Source organism: Alligator mississippiensis, chromosome 1, assembly GCF_030867095.1.
Source record: "Alligator mississippiensis isolate rAllMis1 chromosome 1, rAllMis1, whole genome shotgun sequence".
NCBI lineage: Eukaryota > Metazoa > Chordata > Crocodylia > Alligatoridae > Alligator > Alligator mississippiensis.
In genome coordinates, this window is record NC_081824.1 from 239,892,269 (window position 1) to 239,910,287 (window position 18,019).

The following is an 18,019-nucleotide window of genomic DNA, read 5'->3' on the forward strand; positions in this document are numbered from 1 at the left end:
CACCCTCCCTCAGGGCACAGCTAAGAGCTATGCTTACCTATGCATAAATGCCCTGGTTGATTGTGGAACAGGTTGGGGTGTCCTCTTTCAAGTATTGCAAAAGCAGTCTTATCCTGCACTCAGATGCTGTATGGCATCCAACAGCAGCAAGCTGCAGTCTGCACTCTTATCAAACCGGCGAATATATATTCCTCCCGTGGGCAACTGTCCCACTGGCCTGAGTCCTTTTAAGTGCCTCTGTGTGCTGCCATCTCTCATCTGCCTCAAAAGTCTCTCATTCGTGGATACAGCATACACACCCTGATCCATGAATTTACAGGCTCCATGAATTTATAGGCCCTCAGGGGACAACCCCCACCCCTGCCAGATTTGCTGTGGTGTAAAAAAAAACCCCAGACAGTTTGGTACAATCATAGAAAGCCCACAAAAAGCCCAGCTCCCCAAAAGTGCCAAAACATAACTCTTTCCTGTGCAAAAAACAGTGGGGGAAAAAAATGCTGGGTTCAGCTTTGCAAAGTGGGTGGGTGGGAAATGCAATGCTTGTAAACCCTTGTGTAGCACTAAGGGTACCCCACACCCAGTGCCTGGTGCAAAAAACATTCAGAAAGCACCGAGAAAAAGTGAGGGAAAGCCATGGTACCTGAATCAAGGGTAAGGTGTAATTGTGAGGGGGAGGCAGTCAGCCTCTTGATGTGCTTTGCCCCCAAGCCCACAAACATCTAGAAAAAATGAGGGGCAGAAGTGCTGTGGCAGAGGGTCATTCCCTTTGGAAGGACTCTCCTGGGCATTTCTTGTCCTCAAATGCCACCTGGCAGTAAAGTAGGACTGAAAGGGCAGGAGGGTAAAATTGTTCTGACATGCCCCCTAGAGCATTTTACTAGTTATAGAATAATAAGCAATTACATGGCAAATCGTGTCCATGTTACTTATTTAGTCATTATAAACTAAGAAAGGAAAATGAAACCAGGTACATTTTTAGCTGGTAAATGATGATTACATGGACAAGCACCCATTATGTCCTGACCAATATACTATATTAGTCTAGTTCATACTCTAGATCTGATCTTCTATTGAGGGCCCAAGCCCTTGGAGCTTAAGGCTTCATCAACTCTGCCAGCAACTGGGGCCCATGCTGGGCCCTAGCAATCCAAGATCAGATTGGTTTGTCAGATGATGCAGGAGGAAAGGAAATTCAAGCATCATGGGCACAAAACATAAATGTAAGCTCCTACATTTTTATGAAAGGGATTCCTGTATCCATACTCTATGGCTATATTTTCATGTTTGTTATCCTTTTCTCTCCCCTGCCAATGCTGCTAATGAAACCTATGGTCATTGAATTGTTCAGCTCATGAAGTTTTATGAAATCCATGAAGATCTGTTCTGTCTCCCATCTTACTTATCATCAGAAAGAAGCTAAAGGAGCAGGTTTTATAATCCAGTTATTGGATCATAGGCCATAGGCTATCACATGATGGAGTAACCAGAACCACCTGAGTATACACTTTTATTAACAACCTGCACTTGTGTTACTTATACCAACTTGTGGAGAGACAGGTCCTGAGAATAGGAAAGACTGGTTGTTTTCCACCCCATCACATTTAGCAGGACGAGGTTTTTTAAGGGTTTTTTTTGTTGTAAATAATACATTATATTAAAACCTACTTCCTACTTTGCACTTGCCTGGGAGTTCCTTTCCCCTTACTGTAATTTGAAGTTCCATGTCTTATAGGTGACCTATTTACTACAAAGTCTTTACCATTTACATTAACTAGTTGTTACGGTATTTCTCAGGTTATCTTCTATGTGAATTTCAGTTACTATTTGTGCCGCCTCTAGTGGGCGGGGTGAGTACCGTACCGCCCCCCTTTAAAGGAGTGCCCCTCAACTTGCCTGCCATGACTTGTTGTTATTAAGTGAAAGGAGGGGGTTCAGTGGTGCTTCTCTTCTCAGGTGACCCGGTGATGGAGGTACTCACGTTTGCATCACGATGTTCCTCGGGGCTCTGCCTCCCCTAGACCCCATCCATTCACCAACCGCTTGGGCGTTGGTATTGTTGTTTCCGCCATTTCCTGTGAACCCCTTTTACTGGGGCGGTGGGGGAGTGGGGTTCGGCTTCAGCTTCAGTACTGGTCAGTTGCCAGGATGTTGAGGCATCTGGAGCTCCAAACCCTGATGCCAGAGGGCTGGACTCCTGTTATCTCTCTCTCTCTCTCCCTGAGAGATGCTCTTATGAATTCCTGAATGCAGGCAGGCGGAGACTGATCATCCCCCTTGCCTAATGCAGAGATACTGCTCCCCTTGCTCCAGGTGCAGGCGCAGTGCCTGTGGCAACACTCCTGTCAGCCACCAGTGTCTCCACCTGCCTGGTCTGCTCCCTGTTGGCTTGCTCCTTCTCTACCCCTCACCTGCCAGCTTCCGGCAGAATTTTTGAACTTCCTGCAGCGGCTGCCCCAGATGCCACAATTAACCATTGATGCCTGTAGGGGGTTCTCACCACCACACTTTTACTTTTAAAAATATAACCTAAAGTACCTGCCCCTTGTGTTTGTGGTTATTAAATCAATGATCTGATTTGCAATACATTTTTAATCACCTTTTAACTTCAGGTCACATGCTCTCCATATACTTATTTGAAGCTGCATTTTAATTTTTCACCTACTTCTGCTAAGCCAACTCTTAATATGAGTCCTTAAGCCTGTAGGTTTACTGCTTGAAAAAGAGCAGAAGCTATTCTTTCAGTATTACCTAAAGCCTTATCTAGGGTGTGCATAGATGACACGATATTTCCCATTTACGCCAACACAATTGCATTTGTGTTTGCACAATCCAGGATTTCCCACCACTCTCAAGTCTGTTTAGCACCTTAAACTAACAGTACTTGGAGATGTGTTACTTTGCGGCACTCCATAGTTAAACTGCCCCAGCTATGGAATTTTTTCATGCACACAACCATCAACGCAAAGACTTATAATTAATCCTGTTTACCACCAGGTGGCATTGTGTCTCTGCCTCTAGCCAGTAGGTGCTGCTGTTGTTTTGTGTTTTGTTTTACTTTCACTCATTACTCCCTGCTCCCTCACATACAGTGGCCATAGGCAGGTGAGCTGTAGCCATAGAATGGTGAAGGAGGGTTATAATGTACCCCAACCAGAGTCCAAGTAGTATACTACCCCCTCTTAATTTGTCCTCCCCACCACCTATAGTCTATGTCCTCCTGCCCCCATGTACCCTCCAGCTACCCTGCCCCAGCTTCACCCATGCCCCCCCACTGTGTGCACCCACTGCAGTGGGCATAGCTCCTGAGGACAGTGCCAGCAGCATCCCTGGAATGGTAAGTGTTTTGCAACTCATTTGAAACTTTGGAGTCAGTGGCTACATTACTTCCTTCAATATTGCAAACCTTCTGGACTTTACATTCCATTTCAGAACCACATTGAAAGCAGGATGCTGGCTGCCAGACCTGCTGGCCAGGATATGCTGCATCCTGGGTCATATTTAGGTAATATGCCCCAAAGACCTTGTGGGCGGGGCGGGGGGGGGGCAATAACCTGTTTTTTTTTTATTGTGCTCCAACCCCTCCACCTTCTCTCTTTTCTCGCTGAAGAAAACTTTCATAGGAAGAAATCACCAGGGATGGGGACAAGCATGAATTAAGTACAAAAAAAAAAAAAAAGTAAAGAAAATTTTCAGTCCTGTCCAGAGCTATGCAGTTTTTATATATTTTTCATAGAGTATTTTGATAGTAGTTTTTATAATTGTTTACATTTTTTTGTTTTATCTTTATATATTACATTTTTTTATGTCTTTATATATATTTTATTTCTGTATAAATATACTTTTATTTTATATTGTAAAGGTGCTGGGGGAAGTAAAAATCCTCATCTTGTATATTATTTCTGTAATTATTATTTTAATTCAGTATTATTATATAAATTATTAAATCATTATTATTTAAAGATTACTTATTATTTAAAATCTTTTTTAACTATCCCATTTTTAATACAAAAAAATGCACCACACCCACCTTTTCTCACCTTTCCTAATGAATAAAATGTTTAATTTTTGATCTCTAAAATGTATGATGTTTCCTTTGATAGGCAAAATTGGGGACCGGCTATGTGGGTGCATTCTTGTAAAAAAGACTTCAGGAGGGTTTTCTCAGTGGGATTCTCAGTGGGGTAACCCCAGGAAGGTTTTATTAGTGGGATTTTCCCCACTGAACTGGCTGAGTCAGGTGAAATCCCATAGCCTATACCTAAGGCCTGCCTAGGGCTTATCCCCTTCACACATAGTAACTTTCAAATTTTGGCTGGCCACAAAGTTTAGGGAGGGAGGCAGGGAGGGAGTGATGCGTGGTTGGAGGGCTGTGTGGGTGAAGGTCCAGATGGAATGTTCCCCAACAGAAGATGGGTGGGTGGGTGGGGAGGCTGGGGGGTTAGGCCCCAGGCATGGGCCCAAAGGGTCCCCAGTGGCTTTTCCCCTCTGGATTTCACCCAACTTAGCTAGCTGACTGAGTCAGACAAAATCCAATAGCCCACACCTAGGGCCTGCCTAGGGCTTATCTCCTTTACATATAGTAATTTTGAATTTTGGCTAGCCACAAAGTTTAGAGAGGGAGGCAGAGAGGGATGGATGCATGGATGAAGGGCTGCATGGGTAGAGGGCTAGAGGGAGGGTGGCAGGCAGTGGGCATAGCTCTCCCATCCTGTTTTGGGGTTTTTTTGGTCTATATGTGTGTCATGTTTTATTTGATAGGCAGAATTGGCATGCCTGGCCAATGTGGGGTGGGTGATATGGTTTTCAGGGAGCTGATGACCACACCCACCTCAGCATGGGGATGCTTTGCTTGGCAGTTTGATGAAGTCATGCCATTACTGGAAATATTTGTACGGTAGACTGTTAGCAGGGGGAAGTCAAATGCTTGTCCAGTGCTAGTGTGCAGCCAGCATTTTGATGGAGGTTTCAGAGAAGAAACATGGATTCAGATTCACAGATGAAACCCAAAGAGACAGAAGGCTCAGTTTCCTTTGTGGCCAGCAAGAATTCAAAAGTTATATTGTGTAAGAGAGACATTTCTTAGCCAGAAAAAACTGGTCAGTGACTGAGCGGGGCAAAAAGCACCTGAGAAGAAGGCCAGTCCAAGTTAGAGAAGGAACTTAAGGAGACAGAAAGTTCAGCTGCAGTTGTGCCTGTCAAGAATTTCAAAGTTACAGTGTGTAAAGTCAGGAGGGTTTTTCCAAGCAAGAAGACGGTGTTGAGACCACCAGGTGCTTAGAGGGAGACAGGGAGGGAAATTAGGTGTCTATGCATTTGTTTCTATATCTTTACTTAATAATATACTTATTTACATTCTAAAGCAAAGCATTCATTAAATAGTTATTACACGTTTGTTTGTGTGCTTATTTACAGCAACAGTCGCTTGATAGTAGGCTACCGCTTGAGGGGACTGTCGCTCGATGAACATGACTCCCCTCAATGCTATGCTTCATACAGCATAGTCCAGGGGTGGGCAAAATACAGCCTGTGGGCTGCATCTGGCTCACCAGGCCATTCTATCCAGCCTGTGGGGCCCCTAAAATTTTTAGAAAATTAATTTTTATCTGCCCCTGGCTGCCTGTCAAAAATGACAGGCAGCCAGCACCAGTAGGACCCAGGGGAAGCCTGTATCAGGACCCAGAAGCTGAGGAGCAAATCCAGCCCAGTTCCACCGTACCCCCAGGCCCCCACCCCATCCCACCCCTGCAGCTTCTGACCTTGCACCCCTGGAGATGTTCCCCACCTATCTCTGTCTGAGTGGAAAGTAAGATAAGGTCAGACAACGAGAGTGGCGAAACCACTGCAAACTGCCCAGCAACCGGGAACCCCATGGTTCTGGTCAGGCTGGCCTAAAGCCAGAGTGGGAAGCAGTGGGCAGGTGGGGAGGAAGAGGGAAGTGGTGGTATTGGCGGAAGCGGTGGTGGCAGCGACAAGTGCCACGGGGGCTGTGGGGACTGGCATAAAAAGCAGCGGGGGCTGCAGCAGTGGTGAGTGGCAGGGGGAACAGGGAGAGGTGTGGGAAGCAGTGGGGGCTACAGGGAGTGGTATAGGAAGTGGTAGGAGCTGCAGGAAGTGGCGGAGGCTGTGGTGGGGGCCATAGGGAGCGGCAGAGGCCACAGCAGTGTCAGGGGGCTGCATAGGCTGTGGTAGTGGCAGCGAGAATGGTAGGGGCCACAGGGAGTGGTGTGGGGAGTGGCAGGGGCCACGGCTGTAGCACAAGGAGCTGCAGGAGCTGCAAATAGGAGGACCTAGGGAGGAGCTTGATCATTATGGACAGCAACTGGGAGGTGGGCAGTGCGGGGCAACCCACCCTTCTCCCCCTGCCATGGGGAAATAGGCAGGGAGGGACAGTGCGTAATAACCTGCTTTATGCTCAGTATTTGCTATCATAAGGAGTGGAAAACTTATTATAAGTGTATATGACCAAAGTCTATATCATATATTTAAATAAATCATCATTAATATTATAGATATCATTATACTAACATAGTAATATAATTAGAATATTACTTTATAATCTAATATCAGTAATATTGATATTATTACAAGCTCATACTAATATATTGGTAATGGAATTAATATTGTTATTGACTCCTATTATTAGTATTACCTGTCTACACAGATCTATAAGATGAAAATCAACAATAATTATAATACACAGTATAATATATATAGTAATTCAGTTGTTAAGAACATCCTGAAGGAAGTGTTATCCTCTTCATCTTCTCATGCTGCCTCTTCTCTTCTGCATCTTGTCACACCCACAGGGATTGACCAGCCTGCAGTTAGCAGTGCAAGGGGAAATGGAAACAGGAGGGAGGGAGTATAGAAAGAGCATCAGAATTTATTTTGCACCTGGCATACCTTCCTTCACACTCATAAAATCCCACCAGCCCCATTTACAATAAATGTGAACTAAACAATGCGTCCCCTCGACCAGAGATGACCCTACCAAGGTGATACTATCAGGATGAAGGGCCATGTGCAAATTCCTGCCCCACCTCATGCAGAGTCACTGGCTCCTGTACACTGTGATGGTGGTGGGGTGGGGGGAGGGGAAGAGAGGGGAGGGGAGTTGGCGACTGTCCAGATATAAGGCTGGTGGCAGCACTGAGTCGCCGCACCCACTATGCCCATCTCCTCAAGGCTCCCGTAGCACTGTACTTAGGGTGGTCACTTCTATTCATGCCCTCCTAGGGATGAACTTTCCACCCTCAGGGCACAGACAAGTGTCAGGTGTCACTTACCGAAGGTGACATGGAGCACATCATCATGTGCTCTTTCGAGTTTCATGTCGCAGAGGTACGGGCCTCAAATTGCACTTGAAGCTTCACTGCACTGCACCCCACTTGATCAGCCTGTAGTCCCCTCAAGACATGGCTGGAAAAGAGTGCAAAATGAATGCTGAAAAAGTGCATTTGCAAAGTTTTGGTCTAGGGAAAATTCAAGGGTTGAAAAGGGTGAGCCAAAGAGCACCCCCACCACACACTATAGGCAGACCAGACTGGGAAGGCAACAACCCCTGTGGGCAACTGTGCAAAGTGGCCGGTGGCTTGCCAAAAAGCAAGCCAGGCTACTGGCACACCACTTCCATTCTCCCAGCTAAGGGAGGTGAAATCAGAGGCAATATGACCTCTGAAGAGACTTTGCAGAGTGGGTGCTGGGTTTTCAAAATGCTACTGTGTAGGCCAGCACTTGTGTGTTGCAACCCATTCAAGCAGCCCCCCTGTTTACCTTCAGAGCCTCCCCATGTACCTGTGCAAGAGAGATTGTCAACCCCTCCCCGCCCCATGCCCTATGAAGTAAGCGGCAGGAAAAATGAGCAGAGAAATGAACCCAAACAATGAACAAAATTCACCTTCTCCACCAAGGGTAAGATACGGAGGCAGACACAGGAAGCCAGGAAACCACGAGGTTTTATTATTTGGAACATAGTCTTGTAAGTAGTTACTTGGTCTTCTTTACCTCCCCCGACCCTGAATTGCCCTGTCTCCCTGAAACACAGTAGTGCCCTCCTGGCTCTGCTGGCAGTTGTATGACCCTCCTGGGACCTCACTGAGTTAGGGGGAACAGGCTCATCTGTAAGTCTCCATGCCAGTTTTTCCTGCACAGAGGCAAGCCAGGAGGACCAAATTTCCCTTTCAGGCATGGTACCCATTTATTTAAGAGGTAATTCTGCACACTGTGAAAGGCATCACTGAAATCTTCCGGTGAGCTCTGTAATTCAACATGGTACTCAGTGAACATGTCTTTGAACTCCCACATGCTGTCTCACAATTCCTCCATGATGGCATCATCCTCATGCAGCAACTCAAGGAGTTTCTTCTGCCAGGCATATATGCATTCCACTCCGGCTACTGATAATTCTGCCAAAGCCTCGAGCGAACTTTTGCGGGACCATAGCTGCCTGCTGCAAAAATCTCTGCAGCTCTCTTCTGTAATGCAAGCTGGGGTCCATTGTGGGTGGCCGTGGGTCACAGTGGCTGATTAACAAAGAAAAAAGCAATGGTTGCTTTCCCCCCAAGAGGAGAAAAATATGCAATCTTCACGCCCTCCACCATGCAGTGCAGAAAATGCCAGCAGGTGCAAAAATAGACCCTGAAACAGTGGGGAACCACTCATGCTGCCCAGAACTTACAAGTACCCACTTCAGAAACAGGTCCATGGCTGGCAATGCCCATGCTAGCTGCAAAAAATTAAAGCAATTATGTTGTCATCATGCACCACCACTGAAAGAGTGTGGCAACCCCACTACAGTGACACATGAATTTCTCCCCCCTGCTCCCCACCCAGCACCCCAAACCCAACCAGTATGAATTCAGGCATTGCCTGGCAGTGGCAAAAGGTACATTATGAGACACTTACATGATCCAGCATGTTCTTGGGAGCAACAGAAGATGGCTTGGCCATGTGGGTTTCTTCACGACCCTCCACTTCCTCCACTTCCTCCATGCTATTCCATAGAATGGAAGGGGAAACTGCCACTAAGTGTATTGTGACTGATGAATCTTCCCGACTGTAAGGGTCATCATGGATCAGGGATCAGTCTCCGTACAGGTGAGACATGCTCATGGTTTCACCCTCAGGAGGGGCTCCTGCCACCTCCTCCTCCCTCCTCCTGCCCAACCCAGGTGCTGAAGTCTCCATACCTGGGTTGTCACCTGCATCCTTGGAGAGAATCATGTACAGCTTGTCATAGAGAGCAGCAATTGTGTGACCTGCCCAAGAACAAGAGTTTGCATCTTTGGCTCAGTAAAATGCTGATCTCAGGGATTTGATCTTGTACCAGGCCTGGGTCCAGTCACAATTGTTTCCTCACACCTGCATGCCTTTTGTGATCTTGACAGAAACAGGCTTATTCCTGCTACTTTCCAGCCTCTCTATGATCCTTTACTCCAACCAAATGTAGATTAAGTTCCCCAGTTCTTCCCAGGTCCAGTTGGGTCCATAGGCATTGGAGGTATCAGCCTCCTGGGCTGTTGGCTCCATACTGCTGGCCTTGGCTTTATGAAACATGGCAAAGCAATTCACAGTCAACAGCATAAGTGATTCATGAGAGGTAGCTGTCAAAATTTGGGGGGGGGGGGCACCTTTATACTCAGGCTGTGCTTGCATGAGGGTCTGAGAAAATTCCAAGGACTGTGAAGTCATTACCTGTAAGTGTCAAAACAGCCAAAGGTGATGAAGCACCCTGTTTACCAACAAGGACCTGGTGATGGGGTTAAGCATGGGCTAGATAGGCCAATGTCCTTTGGGATGGCTGCTTAATGGTCCAAAAGGTTGCAAAAAACGATGACACCTACTAATCTGCTTGTGCAAAATGATTTTATTGCCTGTTTTCCATTAAGTGGCAAAAAATTTGAGTAACCTACATAACCAGGAGTGGAGCAGGCAAAACCTTTTTTGTTTGCAAGCTTGATTACATCAGAACTCCAGTGGCTGCTTATCTTAGGATGAAATCGATGTGCAAAAACCCCAATGCCCTGGGTTGACTTGTTGAAAACGCAGCTACACCAAGCTCCAGACCACACAGCACCCTACAGTCCCAGCCCCATGCTTGGTACAGAGGGGGGTGAGAAGCTGCGGCTGCTGATGGATAGGAGCAAAATGGAGACTGAGAATGAAATGCATGATGATGGAGAACAATGCAGTGAAGAGTCCTTTGATATGAAGAATATGGAGGACATAGGAGATCAGGAGGAGAAGGAGGAGAAGGCAATACTGGTTCTGCAAATGCTGCTTAGCTGGGGATCTTGGCTGCACCACTTGAGAAGGATAATGATGGCAGACTATTCAATGGCAAGGTGTGTTACTGGTTTCACAGTAAGATTAACAGCAATAAAAATAAGAAGATACAGAGACCCATGGAGGTGGAATATCCGGAGGGAAGCAAAGAAGTGGAGGATGACTGGGCTCTGTTGAGAAACCCGAGGAGGATCAGTATTCCCATGGTGTGGGCTCATGAAACCAGCTTGGACTGGTGGGAGTGAATTGTGCTGACCACTTGAAATGACCAGCAGTGGGTGAAGATATTCTGAATGAAAAGGGAGACATTCTATCATATCATCTCGATGCTGGCACCCCACATTATGAGGAAGGACACTTACATGCATTGGGCCATCCTGCCAGACAAGAGGGTTGCAATGGCCATCATGAAACTGGCCACCCCATCCATCCTCCACTACATCACAAACCAGTTCAACATAGCTGCCTGGACAGCCAGGTTGGCAACTCATGAGGTATGCCACCTTGTAAAGAAGATCACTTCAAACAAAATTATCCACCTAGTGAATCTGCAGGAAGTCATAGATGGCTTTAATGAGAAGGGGTTCCCCAACTGCTTGGAGGCTTTAGACAGCACTCACATCCCAGTGCTGTGCCCTGCAGAAGGGGGAGGGCTATCACAAACAGGAAAGGATATGCTTCTCTGATTCTGAAAGCCATGGTGGACCACGGGGACTAGATCATGAACATTTATGGGCTGGCAGCGCGCATGATATGCATGTGTTCAGAAAATCCCCTCTGCCTGGCCTTGTGGAGAAAGGACACTACGCACTCAGTGTGGAGGAGAAAGTGATCTATGGTGTCACTGTTTTCCTGGTTATATTAGTGGACACTGCCTACCCCCTAAAGCCCTGGCTCATGAAGCCTTATGGAGGGAAGGTCACCGACCCACAGAATTTGGTTTTTAACAACCATCTGAGCAGTTGCAGGATGGCCCTGGAATGTGCATTTTGCCGACTAAAAGGACAACGGAGGGCAATTACATGTTGGCTTGAGATGGAGCAAGAAAATATCATGGCCTTTGTAGTGGCAGCCTGTGTGCTGCACAATATCTGAGAGAGGCATGGAGAGGTTTGCAAGGATTTGTGGGAAGAAGTGTGACAGGCAGTTGCCAGACAACAGAGACATGTCTGGGCAGCAGCACAGGGACCAAGGAGAAATCCTGAAGGAGAGGCTGGTCAGGCGACCCTTCTGCATGATTATCTGGCAGGATATATTGCTGACAACAACACCTAGGAGTACTTTGTTCTTTCTCTTGGTTATATGAAAATAAAATTTAAAATACATTTATGTGTAATGTTAAATAAACCTCTACCCCCTACCCCATCCCCAGAGCAATCTGTAGGAAAGGCAAGGGCCCCTAGTGGGACACTACGTGCCTGTACACTAATGCCAGGAGCCTGGGGAGCAAACAGGAGGAACTGGTCCTCCTGCTAAACCAAAAGGATTATGATCTCATAGGGATAATGGAGACCTGGTGGGACTCCACCTATGACTGGACCACAGGTATAGATGGCAATACCTTGTACAGGAGAGATTGTGTGTACAAAAGGGGTGGTGGTGGGGGGTATCTCTCTATGTCAAGGAAAGCTACTCATCCCTGCAACCAGACATTGCCACCCAGAGGGGATGATTGTAGACTCTCTGGGTCAAAATCCATGGCAAACATGGCACAGGGGACACAATGGTGGGGGTCTACTACAGACCTAGCCAGGATCAAGAGCTTGACCAGGAATTCATCATGGAACTGGCTGAGGCAGCACACTCCAGGTGCATGGTTATCATGGGAGATTTCAACTACCCTGACATCTCATGGGAAGAGTACTTGGCCACATCCGAACGGTTGCAAAGCTTCCTCATGTGTGTGGATGAGGTCTATCTGACTCAAGAAGTCTATGGACTAATGAGAGGCAAAACGCTGCTTGACCTGGTACTGGTAATGGGGGATGGCTTAATCAATAACCTAACGATTGAAGGGAAGCTGGGAGACAGCGACCATGAGCTGATCACCTTCACCATCCACCATAAAGCTGGCAAGTCAGTCAGCAAAGCAGAAGTCCTCAACTTCAGGAAAGCTGACTTTGACAAGTTCAGGAGGCTTGTTGGTGTGGCCCTAAGGGACCATGACCCTAAGGGGAGGAGAGTTCAGGATGAGTGGTTGCGCTTCAAGGGAGCAATCCTGAAAGCACAAGCAATATCTATCCCATCTCAGAAGAAAGGCAGCAAAAGGGCACAGCAGCCCCCTTGGCTCTGCAAGGAACTAGTGGACATCCTGTGACTAAAAAGAAAGGCTTATAAAGGATGGAAGTCTGGATCTGGTCTGGACCTGTAGGGAGTGAACCAGGAAAGCCAAGGCTGCAACTGAACTCCAACTGGTTACACATATCAAGGATAATAAAAAGTCCTTTTTTAGACATGTGGGGAGCCAGAGAAAAAGCAAGGGTAACACTGGACCCCTGCTAAACCATATGGGTCAACTGACAACCGACGCCTGGGAAAAAGCCAACATGCTCAATGGGTATTTTGCATCAGTTTTTCACCAGCCCCTGCTCAATACGGTATGTGATGGCCAGGGTGAGGGAGAGCTATTACCCTTCATCAATGTTGACCATGTGAAAAAACACCTTGAGAGGCTAGATACCTTCAAGTCAGCTGCCCCAGACAGCTTACACCCCAGGGTACTTAAGGAGCTGGAAAGCATCATAGCTCAGCCACTGGCACGGATCTTTGAGAACTTGTGGCACTCAGGCGAAGTACCAGAAGACTGGAAGAAGGCTAATGTGGTGTCTATCTTCAAGAAAGGGAGGAAAGTAGATCCAGGGAACTACAGGCCCATCAGGCTCACTTCCATCCCCGGGAAGATCTTGGAAAAAATCATCAAAGACACCATTCTTGACAAACTGGCTGAAGGCAACTTCTTGAGGGATAGCCAGCACGGGTATATTGCAGGTTGGTCTTGCCTGATCAATCTCATCTCCCATGACCAGGTGACCTATCACCTGAACAAGGGAGAAGAGATTAATGTCATATACCTCGACTTTAAAAAAGCTTTCGATCTGGTATCCCATGACTGTCTCATAGAAAAACTGGCCAATTGCAGCCTTAGCTACATCACAGTTCACTCACTGGCTGGGGAATTGGCTTTGAGGTCGGACCCAGAGAGTGGTAATTGACAGAAGTCAATCATTGTGGTGTGCCATGATCAGTGGGGTCTCTCAAGGCTCCATCCTTGGGCGGGCCTATCCTTTTCAACATCTTCATTAATGATGTGGACATTGGTGTCAGAAGTGGACTGGCCAAGTTCACTGATGACACCAAACTTTGGGGGAAAGGATCCACACCTAAAGACAGGATGATGATCCAGGCTGACCTTGATGGGCTCAGAAAATGTGCAGATGAGAACCTGATGGCCTTCAACTTTGAAAAATGCAAGGTACTCCACCCTGGCAAGAAAAACCTGCAGCATGATTATAGGCTTGGCAGTGCTACGCTTGCTAGCACCACGGTTGAAAGGGACTTGGGGGTCATGATTGACCACAAGAAGAATATGAGCCCCCAATGTGATGTTGCAGCTGGCAAAGCAAACAAAACTCTGGCTTGCATCCATAGATGCTTCTCTAGCAAATCCCAGGATGTCAGCCTCCTGCTGTACTCAGTCTTGGTGAAGCCACAGCTGGAGTACAGTATCCAATTCTGGGCTCCACAATTTTAAAAGGATGTGGAGAAGCTTGAGAGAGTCCAGAGGAGAGCCAAGTGCATGATCAGAGGGCAGGAAAACATGACTTATGATGAGAGGTTGAGAGCTATGGGACTCTTCAGCCTGGAAAAGTGCAGGCTCAGGGGGTACCTGGTGGCTGCCTATAAGTATATTTATACTTTAAATCTGTGTCTGTATACAGGGGCATGCGGTGTTGAGGATGATGGGGCAGAGGGGAAGATGTTCAGGGGAGTAGGAGAGGAAATGTGGACTGGGCTGGGGGTTTACTGCTTTCATGCCAGTGGTTTCAGGGAAGGGGGATTACGCACTGTCACCTACATCTGAACCACTCCACCCCCCTGGGTGAGAAGGATAACTATACCTCTTGGTGGGCTAGGCAGGTGGGGGACCAAGGCAAATAGCAACCCACATTTTCAAAAAGATTTCATAAACATTTCAAAAACATCCCACACTACAACAGACCTGCAAAAGCCATATGTGGCACTACACAAACAGACTGACAGTGGATCCTGGGCAGGGAACTGGAGGGTTCCAGTGGTAGTCCCCTTTGGAAACTGTACGAAGAAATGAGCTTGGGAATGCTGGCAAATGTAGTCCAAAACAAACAAACAAACAAACAAACAAACAAACAAGAAGAGCTGGCTGCCACCATCAACATAGACAGCAATTGCCAATCAACCGGGCAGCAACAAACACTCACCCACCCACTACTCTAAACCCTGAATATTTTATGATATCATAGTAGTTATTATGACAGTTATAGTAAATAAAAGAAAAAACGCATATTTGTAACATGGTGGGATGCGAAGGGAAAGGAACAGGAAGGGAGGATTCTTGGGGCATGTCTTTGGGATTTCGATAGGGTCTTTGGGATCACATACTGATGGAGAGAGACCAGACAAACTGAGCATAGGCAGGTGCAAATGACAAGGATTTTGGGGTGACCATGCCCAGGCAAGACTCCCAGTGAGAGTCCGGGGGTGAGGGCTAGGGAGACCAGTTGGTTTTCCCCCTGCTGCAATACATAAGGAAAGACAATGTAGTGGTAAATTGGTATTTGATTCCCCCTACTGAAATCTGCGAAGAATAACACATGAGGCTTAACTTACTTGAAATTGCTGTTCATACAAACACAAATGCAGCACACCAAAAAAAAAAAGCTGCGTTAAAATTTTCAGGCACTCTATGTTAATGCCCATGTCATCTACACACACCCCTAGAGGCTACACAGCTATGTTTCAATGGAGCTATACAACTGCCTACCTCTAAGGTCAACCTTGTAAGAATGACTCACAAAACAATTTTGCATCAGGCGCTAAACTATCTGTAACAGGCGGCCTTTGAGGGCTAGGTCTTGAGTTAGCCTGCCCCACTGCCTAGGGCAGTCTGCCCTGACTCACCTTCCATGACTTGAATGTTATCATGATGTATCAAGCAGCAGGCTGCCTATTCATTGCCCTGATGCCGGGGGGGGGTGCTATCCACAGCTCTGTACCTTCCCTTCACCATGGCCCATGCCTCACAGATGGCATCCAAAATATTATTACTTCCTTGCTTCAGGCCTGGCCAGACTCAGTCCATTGTTGGCATCTTCCACACTCACACTCCCTCCGCCCCGCTCTCACAGGGGCCTTTTGCATTCCACCCATCACTGGGCCACTCTCTACTACCCTGCTTCTTTGAGTGACCCCTTGGGTCTTCAGGCTTTGCTACTCACTCTCTGGCATGGCACATGCACACCTTCAGTTTGCTCAAGCTCCCCTACTCTACACAGAACCATCCTTGTGCCAAACACTAGGCTGACTCTGCTCCTGGCCCCTCACCGAGTGAAATCCTTCCTAGCTCAGTCTTGTGGGGGTTGGCTTTTGTGCAGTCCTTTAAGCCACTGAGAGACCCTACTCTGCAAACCATCCTGGTGTAGCCTGTCATGCCTGCTTGTGCAGACCCTACTCTACACCCCAAACACACAGCCCTTCAGGCATTACCATTCACTCTACTCTGTGTGGGCCTCCAGTAAAACACTAGTGCCATGCTGGGGCCTCTGGGGTCCTACACCCCTGCAGGGCTCAGGTGCCTCTCTCTAGGCATGCCTAGCTCATCTCTCTGCCCTCACACTAGGGCCACTCTCTCACAGGCTGATGATTACCGACTGAAGAGTGGGGGGTGAGGATAAGGCACTCCTACCCACCTTTCACCAGGGAGATAACTGGCCTGGCATTTCTTGGGGGCTGTTCCACCACAAATGGCCCTGCCAGGTCACCCTTCCCAGCAGGGTGCAGTTCCAGGTCATGCCCAGGATAGGGAGCCTCCAAATCTCCCCATAGATCCTTCCCTTACCTCCAAGATGTTCCCTGAACAGCTCAGCTAGATGTTGCCTCCTTGGCTACTAGCAGCAGACTGCTGCCCCGGCCTGTGTGTGCTGGGTCCTAAAATGGCTGCCCTAATCAAGCACCTGCCAGCTGCCTAGCTCCAGCCCTTATAGTGGCAGGCACCCAAAGGTGCACTGCCATGCTATGAAAGGATGAAAATGTTCCTAAACCACCCTACCTTCAGAGAAGACTTATTTCTCTAGTTTATCTCATGCACAACAAGAACAAATTTGCAGATGACACTAAGATGTGGGGAGAAGTGACCATGCTAGAAGGGAGGGACAGACTGCAATTGAATGTGGACAGGCTACAGGCGTGGGCGGTTGAGAATAAGATGGGATTCAATACTGACAAGTGCAAGGTACTGAACCTAGGGAGAAAGAAGCAGCAGCATACCTACAGGCTGGGGAACTCCCTTCTCATCAGCACAGAGGCAGAAAAGGATCTTGGAGTCATTATAGACCCCGGCTGCAGCCAGCTCTGAGGTAGGTCCTAGCTGCATTGAACAGGGTCCCCTGGGCCTGGGGCTGAGATGCAGCCAGCTCTGGGGGCAGCACAGAGGCAGAAAAGGATCTTGGAGTCATTATAGACTCCAAGATGAACATGGGCCACCGATGTGGGGACACAGTCAGGAAGGCTAACCGCACCTTGTTATGCATCCACAGATGCATTGTGAGCAGGTCCAAGGAGGTGATCCTCCCCACCTATATGACATCGGTCAGGCCACTGTTGGAGTACTGTGTCCAGTTCTGGGTGCTGCACTTCAGGAAGGATGTGGACAACATCGAGAGAGTCCAGAGGAGGGTCACTCACACGATCAGGGGGCAGCAGGGCAGGCCCTATGAGGAGAGGTGTAGCAGGGCACTAAGGTGGCCTGCTACTCTAGGACTAGAGATAAGAACCCAGGTGCAGGTTGCCGGGACAACTAGTTAATGAGGGAGCTAGTGGCCCACACCTACCAGAGGTCAGCTGACCGGAAGCGGCAGGGTCTGGCCCACATATAAACCCCAGGGCTGAGGCCAGGAAGGGGGTTTCCTGTCAGCAGCCAAGGGGGAAAGGGGCTCTCCCAGAGCAAACAAAGGGAAGAGGCCTGACTGCAGGTACGGCCCCTGATACTGGTGAGGGATACCAGAGAGGGTGCAGAGCGAGACAGGGCTGCGGAGGTCCCGAGCACCAGAGAGGGCGCAGACTGAGACAGGGCTGTGAAGGGCCTGAGCGCCAGAGTGGGTTCAGAGAGAGACGAGGCTGCGGAGAGCCCAGGGAGGACCAGGGGGCTACATTATAACAAGGCCCAGACTGAACAACATCAGTTCCATCTGCAAGGCTTGGGGTGTGGTAAAGGTATAGTTGGAGACACGCATAGCCCATAAGACCAAGGTGCCCCGAAACACTCAATACAGAATGGGGCAACAAAGGATTCAGGAGCCCCGGGACTGGTGTACAGCAAGAAACTCTGTTCTGTTCAAGATGATGGAAAGGCAGTCTCCCTATTATATATTTTTCATCAAAGATGTGGTGGGTGAGAATTGAGGGTGCCCTTTAGGCCAGCTTGGTACGGTAAGGTGGGGCTTAGGGGAGATCATGATGACCCCAAGGACCCCAAACTGTT

General features: G+C 48.0%; 1 long non-coding RNA gene across 3 annotated transcripts; it reads right to left on the reverse strand.

Moving 5' to 3' along the window:
* Positions 1 to 6,594: 6,594 nt before the first annotated feature.
* LOC132247678 (uncharacterized) lies at positions 6,595 to 16,539 on the reverse strand. Of its 3 annotated transcripts, XR_009458960.1 has the most exons (4): positions 8,905 to 10,740; positions 7,898 to 8,725; positions 7,287 to 7,419; positions 6,595 to 6,818 (listed from the first exon to the last, which is right to left on the reverse strand). It is a non-coding gene; the product is annotated as an uncharacterized LOC132247678 (long non-coding RNA). The 3 variants fall into 3 exon arrangements; XR_009458962.1 differs by lacking the exons at positions 7,898 to 8,725; positions 8,905 to 10,740 and adding an exon at positions 16,379 to 16,539; XR_009458961.1 differs by having other exon boundaries at positions 7,287 to 8,725.
* Between the last annotated feature and the right edge of the window lie 1,480 nt (positions 16,540 to 18,019).